At 45.1% G+C, this 12891-nt stretch overlaps 1 protein-coding gene and 1 long non-coding RNA gene across 6 annotated transcripts in view; one reads left to right on the top strand and one right to left on the bottom strand.

Moving 5' to 3' along the window:
* MED27 (mediator complex subunit 27) overlaps positions 1-12891 on the bottom strand; it is a 63826-nt gene that overhangs the window by 17913 nt on the left and 33022 nt on the right. The window lies entirely within an intron of this gene.
* Positions 6291-10918, top strand: LOC142584814 (uncharacterized). Its single transcript, XR_012828940.1, has 5 exons — positions 6291-6968; positions 7051-7299; positions 7542-7603; positions 10398-10610; positions 10707-10918. It is a non-coding gene; the product is annotated as an uncharacterized LOC142584814 (long non-coding RNA).

Here is a 12891-nt window from a genome sequence, read left to right as displayed (position 1 = left end):
ATTTTTTAAAAATACGTCACGACTTGAATATGACAAAAGTGATGCGCGTACCCGCAGCAAATACAGGTGGTTAGTACCGTACAGGCGTACAAATTACCTCATGCAGTCGCTAAGACACACGCTACCTTCACTGTTAAATAAATTTGGGAAAGAAATTGTTATGACAAATACCTTGACTCGAAAACAGCTTAGGGCATATTTTTGTAAAGAAATTTTTGAAATGTGATCTTTGTAATTATTGTAAATGTAACTCATTGCATTGTATATTGTATTTGTATTTGTACTGCTGCCATGTGAAGGCCTTCAGGCACATTCAAGCTGTATGTCGCAGCTTTTCGCCTGGAGGACCCCCAACAAGTTTGTTGGAAATATAACATTTGATTTGATTTAATTTTTGATTTCGATACCCTTTGCTGCCGTCAGTGAGTAGAATGGCGCCCGACAGATGGCGATACCAAGCCAAGACGAAGCGGTGGATTCGCCGCCGCAGCTGCTTTTTGCTCAAGTGACGTAGACCGTTCGGGCATCCCGCGACATCACATGGAAGTTGAATTCTCTGCTATTTGCAGTTCGTGAGAGTTTCCCGAGCCAGCCAAACCAGCGCAGGACTACGCAATGACAAACCTACTGAAACGCGAAAGCATGGGCGGTGCAGAGTCAAGCGAGAACGAAACCTTTCGACCTCCCACGTCGTTGTAAAAGGTAATTTCAAAGAGTTCGTTTTTCTAAAAATTAAATAGAATTAGGCAAGTAGCATTTTATTTCATCTTATAATACAATACAAGGATGTTTTTTTGTAACGAGTGGTTGAATACTAGTAACAGAATTAAACTGAGGAGTGCTTTCGTCATCGTGCAAGTACTTGAATGTCCCGGGGAAGTCTCTAATCATGCTCTACATTTACTTTAATTTCTCGATTATTAAGGCTCTGTTTGCGATAATATTGACATCTCAGATTCTCAAGCACTATCACCTTAGCTTGACTTAATATTTGCCTTTAGTGTCTCTTTAATATCATCCTCAATGGGAGCAACCTAGCTGACCCAGCAGGTATTGCAGCAGTTTTATAAATCACCATTGCAATGAATAGATAATAGCACACATCTTCAGTAAAAAGAGAGAAAGCGAAGGGCACACGCAACCAGTAAAACATAGTAGTAGTCAGGCAGGCATCAGATATTGCTACAACTCAGTCATATGTGCTGCCATTCTCCATATCAACAAATTTTTATACAAAATTGCCTATTTCTTGCGTTGGGGAGTGGCATGACATGCCTAAAAAATATTCACATTTCTGTACTTTTTTGGCTTTTCAAATAATCATGAAGCATGCTTACAAAAAGTATTACACCCTAAATACATTAACCAACCCTCCTAAACTCTAGCATGCGAGACTGTGGGGGAATATTACTCAACGTCTGCTTTAGCGATGCAAAATAAAAGCCAGAAATGAGCCGCAATGGGCACGATAATGATTACATCCTGGCCTCTGACATGTGAGCAGCAACATAATGAATGAATGAATGAATGAATGTTTGATTTTTAATGGCGCAAGGGCCAAGTACGGCCAAAGAGCGCCATGTCCATGGTAATGAGTTTGCAGTATACTTAATGAGTTCTATGAAGTTGGAGTGATGTGGCTGTAAATGTGCCTTAAAAAATTGACGCTCTAAAGTACATAAAATCTGTATGATAAGATTATGGCAATGGCGTATGACGTGCGCTATGAACATTAAGATGCATTTAAAAAGAATGATACGGTGTGTAAAAATATATCAGGTTATAAGATTGGCTAGAGCACTACTGCCTCCTTAGAGCCCTTGAAACACAAGGGTCTGGAGGCATGTGCTATGCAACACAATTATCGCAGCGGCATCCTCTGGAACGAGGATGCTCTACGAGTTTAATGGGCTTATGACATGTAGAACAACATCATTTAAGAAATTGAGGACTGCCTTGATGTTAAAAAGCGGTTCTCTACCAAGAAACACAGCCGGGTGAAGAGGAATGTAGTCACGGTATGCAAGAGGAAAATGTTTCTTTCTCTCCACTTCGGCTTTTCGACACTCCAGGAGGACGGTAAGCCTCTCCTCGCATCTACCACAGGTTGGAGGGTCATTTCCAGTGAGTAGAAAATTATGGGTGCCAAATGTGTGACCTATTCTGAGATGACAGAATAGGACATCTGTTCGGCGTGATTTTGTTACAGAGGGCCAGAATCCTAACTGTGGCTTTATCATGTGCAGTTTGTTATTTATTTCTGCGTCCCATATACGTTGCCAGTGGTTCCGTAGTTTCCTCCGTAAGAGGGGCTTCAGATCTGTGACTGGGACTGCAGCGGTGGGATTAACAGAATGCGATGCAACTGACGTGGCCATCTGGTCCACCAGAACATTACTTTCGATACCCCTATGACCTGGCACCCAGCATATGATGACATGATGGTTACCTATATACGCTTTACACAGAACGGAGTAGAGTTCATTAATGACTGGATTTTTGTGGTTACAGAATGACATCAAGGTCTTCACAACACTAAGGGAGTCCGTATATATAACTAATTTCTGGAGTTTTGATTTCCTGATATGCTTCACAGCCGACAATAGTGCGTAGGCCTCAGCCGTAAAGATACTAGTTTCCGGATGCAGTACATCGGATTCCGAGAAGGACGGACCGACGGCTGCATAGGACACCCCGTCGTGTGACTTTGATGCATCTGTGTAGAACTCCGTGCAGGACTGTTTGTACTGGAGTTCCCGGAAATGCATTTGGATTTCAATCTCTGGAGCGTGCTTTGTAACTTGAGTGAAAGATATATCGCATTGTATCAGCTGCCACTCCCAAGGAGGTAGCAGCATGGCTGGTTGCATTAGGCGAAGCTCAAAGAGTGGGACATGCATTTCTTCACTAAGCTCCCTCACATGCAGCGAGAAAGGCCGTCTTACAGAGGGACGATTACGAACGAGTGTAGCATATGTCATATCGTTAACGGTATTAAAACACGGATGTTGAGGATTAGAGTGGACTTTCAGAAAATATTGTTGCATGTGGAAAGACACAGACAGAAGAGGCTATTTACAGGCTATTTACACTGGAGCCAGGCAGCCAGGCCGACACTCGCTCGCGCCAAGCGCACCGACCAACTTCGTCGTTCTTGCGGCGGCTCATTTCTTGAGCATCGCTCGATGATATCGTAATACTAAACCCCCCTCCTCCCCGCGGCAAAAGCACCATCACGGTGCTGTTAAATATCCGAGGCGCGTGGAGTTGTAGGGCTTGAGTCGGGCGACGTGGACAATGTAACTGGTTGTCACAGCGGAGGACGTAGTGGGCATGGCTAGAACGATTTCATAGGTGACATCGGTCACTTTGCGGAGCACGCGATATGGACCTGTATAACAAGAAAGGAGTTTTTCACATAGGCCAACTTTACGCGAAGGTGACCAAAGCAACATGAGGCTGCCGGGCACAGAATGGACATCACGGTGACGGAGGCCGTAGCGTTGCTTCTGCTTGTCTTGAGACACTTGTAGACGAGCGCGCGCAAGTTGGCGAGCGTGGTCAGCATGGGCGATTGCATCACGGGCATAATCGCTAGTTGAAGCTGTGGCGGACGGAAGCACAGTGTCCAGTGGTAGTGTTATCAACCGATGGTTCTCGCGAGCTTAGCAGGCCCCTCACGCCAGCCTCGGGTGCCGATCCCAATATAAAGAAAATGGTTGCGACAGACCTGTCCTCGGCACAGGCTGAAGAGCTTTGCCAAGTATTATCATCCTACCGAGATATTTTCGACATCGACGATCGCCCTTTAGGCCAGACGCTCGCGGCGGCTCGTTTCTTGAGCATCGCTCGATGATATCGTAATATGTTTGGCTGATGTATGTTCTCTTCAGATGAAGTGACCACTCATTTGATTCTACATATAAACTTTCAATGGGACTTGTTCTGAAAGCGCCCGTGGCTAAGCGGATACCTAGATGGTGAACAGGGTCTAGCATCTTTAGTGCGCTCGGGGCGGCTGAAGGATAGATCACGGCACCATAATCTAATCGTGACCGAATCAGGCTCTTATTGAGATTCATTAAGCACTTCCTGTTACTACCCCACATAGTCTGCGATAGAAGTTTCATTAGGTTCATTGTTTTCAGACATTTTTCTTTAAGATGTTTAATGTGTGGGACGAACGTGAGTCTATTGTCAAGTATAACACCTAGAAATTTGTGCTCTTTGTTTACAGGTATCTGTTGTCCACACAGTTCTAAGCAAGGATCCGGAACCAGGCCTCTCTTTCTTGAAAACAGAACACAAGAACTCTTGTGAGGATTGATTTTAAATCCATTTTTCTCTGCCCACTTTGACACCTTGTTCAAACCATGCTGTACCTGTCTCTCGCACACTGTGAGGTCACAGGATTTGAAACATATTTAAATGTCGTCCACGTAGACGGAATACAAGATGGTCGGTGGTAAGGAAGCACGAAGTGTGGTCATCTTAACAATGAAGAGTGTGCAACTGAGCACGCCTCCCTGGGGTACACCAGTTTCTTGTGTAAAAGGACGTGACAGCACATTGCCGGCTTTTACACGGAAGGTACGGTTGGACAAGTAGCTTTTTATTAAGTTTAGCATATTACCATGAATGCCCATTTCTGACAAATATCTCAAGATCCTGTAGCGCCAGGTTGTATCGTACGCCTTCTCCATATCGAGGAATATCGATAAGAAAAACTGTTTGTGTACAAATGCATCATGGATATTTCCTTCAATACGTACAAGATGGTCGGTTGTGGAGCGCCCTTCTCGGAAGCTGCACTGATAGGGATCAAGCATTTTGCTCAGTTCAAGGAAATGGATGAGTCGCCGATTTATCATTTCTTCAAATACCTTACAAATGCAACTTGTGAGGGCTATCGGGCGGTAACTTGCCGCTGAGGAAGGGTCTTTGCCTTGTTTCAAAACAGGGTCCACAATGGCTTCTTTCCATGCGGTTGGAAGGTACCCTGCATCCCAGATAGTGTTGAAAAGTGTAAGTAGTGTAACTTGCATATCATTATGTAAGTTTTTGAGCATTTCATACATGATTCTATCAGATCCCGGTGAAGAGCTCTTGCATGCGCTCAACGCAGCTCTCAGCTCTGCAATACTTAAAGGACGGTTGAACGGTTCATTCTGACGACACTTTCTTTGAGTGGCTTACATTCTTCTATTTGTTTATATTTGGGAAAGGCTTTTAAATAATTGGTGGAACTTGACACCCTCTCAAAGTGCTCCCCAAGTGAGTCTGCCTGATCAAGCAGGGTATCATCGCCTTCTGTGTTTACCAGAGGGAGTGAATATGTTTGTCATCCTTTTATCCTATTCACCCTATTCCAGACTTTCGCCTCATCTGTATAAGAGTTGATACCCAATAAAAACTTCTGCCAACTCTCTCTTCTGGCCTGTCGGTGCATTCTCCTGGCTTGAGACTTTACTTTTTTGAAGTTAATAAGATTCTCTGCAATGGGAGGGGCGCGCAACGATCCCCACGCTTTGTTCTGTTTCCTACGGGCAATCCTACACTTGTTGTTCCACCATGGTACACGTCGTTTGCATGCCAAACCACTTACTTTGGATATGCATTTTGATGCGGCATCTATTATGAATGCTGTAAAATACTCCACAGCAGCATCAATTTCTAAAGAAGACATATCAGCCCATGAGATGCTAGTGAGAGTTCGAAATTTCTCCCATTTGGCTGTATCTATCTTCCACCTAGGAGCTTGTGGAGGATATTCATTTTCTTTAGATGTTCTTAGCAGTATGGGAAAGAGGTCACTCCCGTAAGGATTGTTCTCAACTTCCCATTCAAGTTCAGGCAGTATAGACGGGGAAACTATACTAAGATCTATTGAAGAAAAGGTTCTGTTTGCAAGAGAGTAATATGTGGGTTCCTTCTTATTCAGCAGACACGCACCAGAAGAAAAAGGGAACTGTTCAACACGACGACCTCGCGCATCTATACGAGAGTCGCCCCACAGGCAGCTGTGCGCATTGAAATCGCCAAGAACAACATAAGGTTCTGGCAATTCATCTATAAAGGAGAAATTCATGTTTGTTTAATTTGTGGTGTGGGGGTATGTAAAGCGAGCAAATGGTGATGAGTTTGTTTAGGAGGACAACTCGAACGGCCACTGCTTCAAGGGGCGCTTGTAGCTGTAAAGGTTGACAGGCTATACTTTTATGAGTGACAATGGCAACACCACCCGATGATGCGACGGCATCATCACGATCTTTGCGAAACGTAACATACTTTCGGAGAAAGCTTGTGTGTTTGGATTTTAACTATGTTTCCTGTAAACACAGCACTTTTGGATTGTGTTTGTGGATGAGTTCTTGCACATCATCAAGGTTTCTAAGAAGACCTCTGACGTTCCATTGAATGATTTGTGTATCCATATTCAAAGTAAATTGGTGCTGTGTATACAGAAACAGAAGTGATGCCTTAGATTACAGAGCTCTTTCCAGGCCCTGCAACGGGGATTTTGCCCTTTTTGAAGTGTTCGAGGGAACTTCGCCGCCCCTTAGGCGCTTGGTGCGCCGTGACGACAGGTGTAGTGTCCATTGCCTCTTTGCCTCTTGGGATGCGCCGGACACGCGCTCTTGCGAGCGAGAAGTTTCCTGAGAGAGCCTCGCCTCGACGGGCAAGGCCCCTGCGCCCACCAGCCCGGATGTCGATGGGGCTGCCTGTGGGATTGGGCTACGCTGGCTGTTGCCAGCGCTGGAAGGGACCTGGGAGGTTGAGGCAGCCTCGGCTGCACCCACCTTCGGGGTCGATGGTCCCTTCTCGGCTGACGGAGCAGCGGTAGCTGCAACCGCCGGGGGGGCAGATGGCGTAACTGCCAACTCACTGTGTGTGGGTCGGACAGCCGCTGGAAGCCTTTGTGTCCCTGCCCCCTGACGCGTCACATCGGCAAAGCTATTCTTGGGCAGGTATGAAACCCGCCTGCGTGCCTCCTTAAATTATATATTCTCTTTTACTTTAATTGTTACAATTTCTTTTTCTTTCTTCCAGGATGGGCACCACCACGAGTACGCGGCGTGCTCCCCATCACAGTTTACACAGTGGAGAGAATTCTCACAAGCTTCAGAGGTGTGTTCATAGGCACTGCATTTCGCGCAAGTCTGACGGCCTCGGCAGCTCTGCGAACTGTGGCCGAAACGCTGGCACTTGAAACATCGGAGGGGATTTGGCACGTATGGCCTAACACGGAGCTTTATGTACCCGGCCTCGATTGACTCAGGCACGACACTTGAACCAAAGGTGATTATTAGGTGCTTTATTTGAATTTCTTCGCCATCCCTTCTCATCTTAATTCTTCTGACATTGACAACATTCTGCTCACTGAAGCCCTCCAAGAGCTCAGCCTCTGTCAGCTGGAGCAAATCATCATCACAGACATCCCCGCGGGTGGTGTTCAGAGTGCGGTGTGGAGTTACTGTCAATGGAACATCCCCAAATGACACTAGAATGGGCAACTTTTCGTATTGTTTCTGATCATGCAGCTCTAACAGGAGATCACCACTTGCCAGCCTTGATACCTTGTAGCCTGGACCAAGGACATCAGGTAAGGACTTGGAAACTAGAAAAGGGGATATATTTCGTACTTGTTTATCGGATTTCTCTGAGTGGATGACATGGTACCGTGGGAAGTTCGGTATTTGCCGTCCAAAGAACTTGAAAACATCTTCGGTGTGCACTGTTTTCTCAGGGCGATCAGGAAGGCGAGGAATGGAACTAGCCATAGGCAAATTTAAATTTCGGCAATAACGCCAACCACCCACTGTGGAGCCCTACAAGGGGACGCTATAGGGACTGTATGAACAGGTCCTGTAAACGCCAGCTGTACATCATCACTATAACCAAATATGAAATAACCTAGGTTGGCTATTCACACAAGGTTAACCCTTGCTGCCTAGAAAATTGGAAGTAAAGGGAAGCCAGGAGAAGACAGGAAAGGTGGAAAGTGAGAGAAAGACGAAGGCTGGAGGGAGAGAGAGACAGGAAAAGGCAACTACCGATTTACCCCGGGTGGATCAGTCCGGGGGTGCCGTCTACGTGAAGCAGAGGCCAAAGAGGTGTGTTGCCTCCGCCGGGGGGCCTTAACGGTCCGAACACCCGGCATCGGCTCAACCCCCAGGATCCCCTTTTCCCTGGACACGGCTAAGCCGTGCATGGTTACACGCGGGAGGGTCCCACCCTCGTGTGCTCGGGTATGTGGTGTCGCAACACACCAAACGCCTGCTGACGAAGACGCCCCTGCGGGGGCAACATGTGGAGGCTGTTCATGTAGCAGTACTGTTGACTTTATGAAAACAGGAAAAGTCAACATAGTTTTTACCATGTTCTGCATGCTTCGATACCTAGTTTGGTTGGAGTAAACATTGACAGACATGTACAAGCAGTCTGGTTTCGAGAAGGAAACTTTCTTCAATGTCGACTCTAGTCCACGTCATCATCTTCTATGGAGGGGGCACTGCCAGGCAATTACCAAGTGAAGAGGCACAGCTTCTCCCTTCTCTTTTCAATACTGTCTTTTGCTTCTTACCGTAGCTTTTATTTGAATTCTTTCAGCTTTGTACTAGTCTATAGATTAGCTGCTGAGCATGGCATCAGCCAGTCATTGCTATCCAGATGCATTATTCTTTTCTGTTGCAGCAACCACAGCAGCGCAATATTATGCGCAGTAACACTTGCACAGTTTTGTGCGGTATCAATGGGGAGCTAGCATTCCATAGTGGTGAATTATTTTCAATAGATGAAGCACCAAAAGTGACGGCACACTAGGAAGGAACAAAGACAGGACAAGGTGCCTTGTCCTGTCTTTGTTCCTTCCTAGTGTGCCGTCACTGTTGGCGCTTCCTCTGTTGAAAGCTATGCACCAACTAGCCCCACAATGTGTTTTACTGCATAGTGGTGAAGCAGAGAGCCACAGCTATTTCTTCCTACCCTGTCCTATCTTGCCTTTCGCATTTTACCATTAGATTCATATAAGTTCTTTTACCGCGATGTTGGTTTATAGGTAAGCTGCACAGCGCGGCGTAAGCCTATGATAGCAGCTAGGGGCGTGACTGTGCTCTCCAGGCCCAATATTTTTCTTTTCTGTAGGATCAGTGGAATTGCTGAGAGGTAAAAACCTCCCCTTGTTACACTGCAGGACCAGAGTTTGAAACAACTTGGGGCATAGCATTTTTTTTTAATGACCTCCAAAGCACTTTGGGATTCCTGCGACAAACACTGGCAGACACCAGCATCAGCGGTGGACATCAAAATGACTAGGGGAGTGAGCCCATAGCAGCTATAACTGTAAAAAACATCAACATGATTGTGTAATGTAAGGTACAGCCATACTTGCAAGCTAATTTCAGGTGAGGAATGAGTGCTTCAACAGTCAACAATGACCATTTTAAATACAGATAGCAATCAGCAAAGAAGAATGGTAGGTGCAACGTTAAGGGATAAGAATAGAGCAGATTGGGTGAGGGAACAAACGCGAGTTAATGATATCTTAGTTGAAATCAAGAAAAAGAAATTGGGGCATGGGCAGGACACGTAATGAGGAGGGAAGATAACCGATGGTCATTAAGAGTTACGGAATGGATTCCAAGGGAAGGGAAGCGTAGCAGAGGGCGGCAGAAAGTTAGGTGGGTGGATGAGATTAAGAAGTTTGCAGGGATAACATGGCCACAATTAGTACATGACCAGGGTAGTTGGAGAAGTATGGGAGAGGCCTTTGCCCTGCAGTGGACGTAACCAGGCTAATGATGATGAATCAGCCATCTGGTTTGTCGCTGCTAAGACACTTCAGAACTTTTAGCACACTATTTTTAGTGCTTTCTAAGCAGTTTAGTCAAGCACAGCGCATTCTTCAGCAGCATTGTTAAGGTTGTAAAGTGCAAAAACTTTGTACTTCTGCACCATTGGTACACATGACTTAAGAGACAACCATCGAAATGGTTTTGTAATACTCAGACAAAATATGCGCAACAACTGCAAATTTCACAATAGCACAGCATCAAATGTTCTGTCTTGAATAAATACATTCAATAAACATCGTTCACTTCATGCTACTGTATTCGAGTCAACTTACAATAGCTACAATATGCTTGCTATGTGAGCAAAATCTACTACTGTATCACGCTTGAACAGCCAAAATCACACGAGCTAGAGTTCGTTCTCCACTTAACTCCCGCTACCGTGCCTATTCAAATTGATCAATTTTATCGACGCATTTCAAGTTCCAATTCTCGCGCGCGTGCATTGTTTGCAGGTGCCTAGTGCCATCTAGGTCAGAAAGTGGGAATCATAAAGCGTGGATCCGTAATGTGTTGTGGGTTTTTGCTTTTTGGTGGTTCGAACAGGCTGCAAAAAGCTTCGGACTGCCGCATGCTTGCCTCGATCATGGCATTGTCATCTCGCCTGGATGCTCCTCGAAGGCGTCCTGTTTCTCACAACTCGAGGGCTTCAAGAGCTGAATTTGAGGATGAAATCAGCAGCAGTGAAGCTGACGTGGACTCATCGTATTTCAGCATTGATGACGAGGATGTGTCAAGTCAAGACAGAATGTCCAGCGGGTAAGCTTCGGCTGTATGTGCTGCGCACGTTTCTTGTAATGATTAATAATTGTGAGTGGTGGAGCTTGTACTGACAACTGTATCACTTATTTTCAGGGTCTCAATGTCCTACAGACACGATTTCTTACCGGCAGCTGTAAATCGTGTGCAGTTTTTTCCAAGACAAAACCCGAGGGTCAAAGTGGGCGAGGTGCTCCATAACACGAAGCACTTTGTCCGGCCCATTGATTTCTTCAAACTCATTTTCACCGCAGAACTAATCAACCTGACCTGTGAGAACACGAACAAATGTGCATGGATGCATATCTTGGAGAAACAAAGATATGCCAACAAGGACGGGTCGTGGAAAATTTTCGGCCCAATGAAGTGATGCAGTGCATAGGAGTTCTCACCTACATGGGGATTGTGGAGTTGCCTCGCCTGCATCTGTACTGGAACACAAAGGAATTATTTTCTGGCCTCATTCCTTCTAGGATTATGCCCAGAAGCCGTTTCTTCGCATTTCTTGCTTTTTTGAGTGTCATGGACCCAGAGAAGACTGATCCCATCAGGGATAGCAAGCTGCACAGGATTATCTGCTAAAGCATATCAACAATGCCTCCTCTCAGCTTTTCTAGCCATATCGGAATTTGTGTGTTGATGATCGAATGGCAAAGTCGAAAGGGCATTCTGGAATTCGTCAGTATATGCATAAGGGGGTCAAATGGGGGTACAAGCTTTGGGTCCTTGCTGGCTCAAGCATAGGCTACACTGTCCAATTGAGTGTTTACACTGGCAAGCGTAAAACACCAGTTTCTAAAGGACTTGCATATGATGTCGTGAGCCACCTGTGTGAGGCATATTTGGATCAAGGGTGCATCACCTATCTTGATAACTTTTATACGTCAACTTCCCTATTTGTACATCTGCTTGAGCGGAAAACTCTCATGCAAAACAATGCTCAAAGATCGTCGTAATTTTTCAACCCAGTTGAAAGACTCCACATGCGAAAAAAGAGCAACACGAGGGAAGGTTCGCTGGGTGCAATGCAAAGATATGCTGTACATGTACCGTGGAAGGACAAGTGTGCTATGAATATGATGAACACAACGCATACTGCTAACAATCATGTCGATGCAACGAAAGAAGTGATGAGCGGAAACCAATGGGCAATGGTCTCCATAAAGAAGCTGCTCTTGATCGAAGAGTACAACAAAGGCATGCTTGGTGTGGACAAGTTGGACCAGCTAATCTGAATTGAACTGAATTGAATTTTATTCTCCTTGAACAAATACACAGGGAAGGAGTAGCCACAAAAAGCTACTGAGATTAGTAGCTTGACGAGGTGGCTGCCCCTTTACACAGCAGCCACCTCGTCACAGCAGTCATCCTATAACGTGTTGATGAAGTCTGTCGGGTAGTGGAAGGCGCTGTTCTTCCACTGCACTGACATTGCTGTCATAAACAGCTTTATTCTTTACCAAGCGCACAGAAAAGATCACCCTGAGATAGAAGAACTGTCCTGAAAAACTGGCTTTGACCAGCTTGCCTTCCGAATTGAGCTGGTCAACCACATGCTTGGGATGGATGACAGCAATGTACACCCTCCACCTCCTGTAAAGAAGTCAGAGCACAGCCCCAAATTCTGGAAAAATGCTGAAATTGCAAGCTCTGCTACGAGAAACGCAAAGTAGAAATGAAGACTGCCGTCTTTTGTGAACCATATGGTTCACAAACTTGTGCTTCATACTGACCAGGGACTGCTTTGGGAAATGGCACACTAAGCACCAATGCTAACTTTCTTCATCGCGGAAAGAACACTTTTGTGCCATACTTCCTACAATTTGTACCACCTTTTTGTAACATAACGAGCTACAAATTGTATATTTTGAAATGTTTTTACTGCTATTGTTTCCAAGGTTGTGCCCCTTCTTCAAGTAAAAAGTTGTCTTTGTTTTACGAACTTTCACAATATAAACTTTTTTGTTGAATTATAAAATAAATATATACGTGATAATTATGCCAGTGTAGAGAGGATTCATTTAGCTATATTTTCATATCACACAATGTAGTTAGGCTATAAGTATCAAGCCAGAAAAATAAATTTTCTTCCACCTAGTAAAAACTGCCTTTTTTCCTGTGGCAGCGAAAGGGTTACGTAAACTCTGTTGGCCTAAATTCTCTGATAAGCCAAATACTTCGGGGACCTTTGCTTAGTTTCCCACAGATCTAGTGAACTTCTGTTAAGCAATCGCTCTGATAAAATGAACACATTCTTAAGGTTAATTTATGTTTATTCGGT

This window comes from Dermacentor variabilis, chromosome 1, assembly GCF_050947875.1.
Source record: "Dermacentor variabilis isolate Ectoservices chromosome 1, ASM5094787v1, whole genome shotgun sequence".
NCBI lineage: Eukaryota > Metazoa > Arthropoda > Arachnida > Ixodida > Ixodidae > Dermacentor > Dermacentor variabilis.
The sequence above is the reverse complement of the archived record's forward strand: the minus strand, read 5'-3'. Positions and strand labels throughout refer to the sequence as shown.